The sequence below is a fragment of the Pseudorasbora parva genome, chromosome 13, assembly GCF_024679245.1.
Source record: "Pseudorasbora parva isolate DD20220531a chromosome 13, ASM2467924v1, whole genome shotgun sequence".
Classification (NCBI taxonomy): Eukaryota; Metazoa; Chordata; class Actinopteri; order Cypriniformes; family Gobionidae; genus Pseudorasbora; species Pseudorasbora parva.
The window spans coordinates 22,633,221-22,633,998 of record NC_090184.1 but is presented as its reverse complement, the minus strand read 5'-3'; positions in this window follow the sequence as shown (position 1 = coordinate 22,633,998).

Below are 778 nucleotides of genomic sequence, written 5' to 3'. Positions count from 1 at the left end.
TCGCCCTGTGAATGTTATAGAGATCAGTGGTGGGATTCGCCCCCTTCTCTCCGACTTTTCGGTACAAGGGTCATGGAAGTGTGTATGTTTAAGGATGTTAGCTGTGTTGCAATAATTTCAGTGAAGGGTATCCATTTCCGTGAATGTTGTCCACTAAATAAACGAACTAACTAACTGTAACTCAAAACTGCACATAATGTAAAAACTCCACATTACCTTTATTAAGTAGGCCTATTACATTATTATTGTAATTTTCTTAAAATGTATTAAAATCTTGAGCTCATATTTTTTAATAAAAAATCTTAAATTATGATAGCCTACTTTTTAACTACATTATAAACTCACCAAAAATATGTCATATTTTCATTGGTAGGCAATTGCTTTACAGTATATGGATTTTACCAGTATATACAGTATATGGATTTTACCAGAAAATTACCAGAATGTACTGGTAATTTTCTGCCAGAAGGATACATTATCCATTAATTTACGATATTTCACTTGTAAAAAACACCTGTAAAAAACAATACTGATGCATTCATATTTATACAGTACATTGTGCCCTATTTTTACTGACTTTTTTTGTGTAGTAGGCCTAGTAGCATAGTTTAAAGTTGCAAAATTTCAGATTTATTTATTTATTTATTTATTTATTTATTTATTTATCTATCTGTATTTTTTATAGTTTTAAAATGTAATGTACGTGAATACCATTCACAGATGAATAATAATAATGATAATAATAATAATTGTATTCATATTTCAATATTGCATTTCG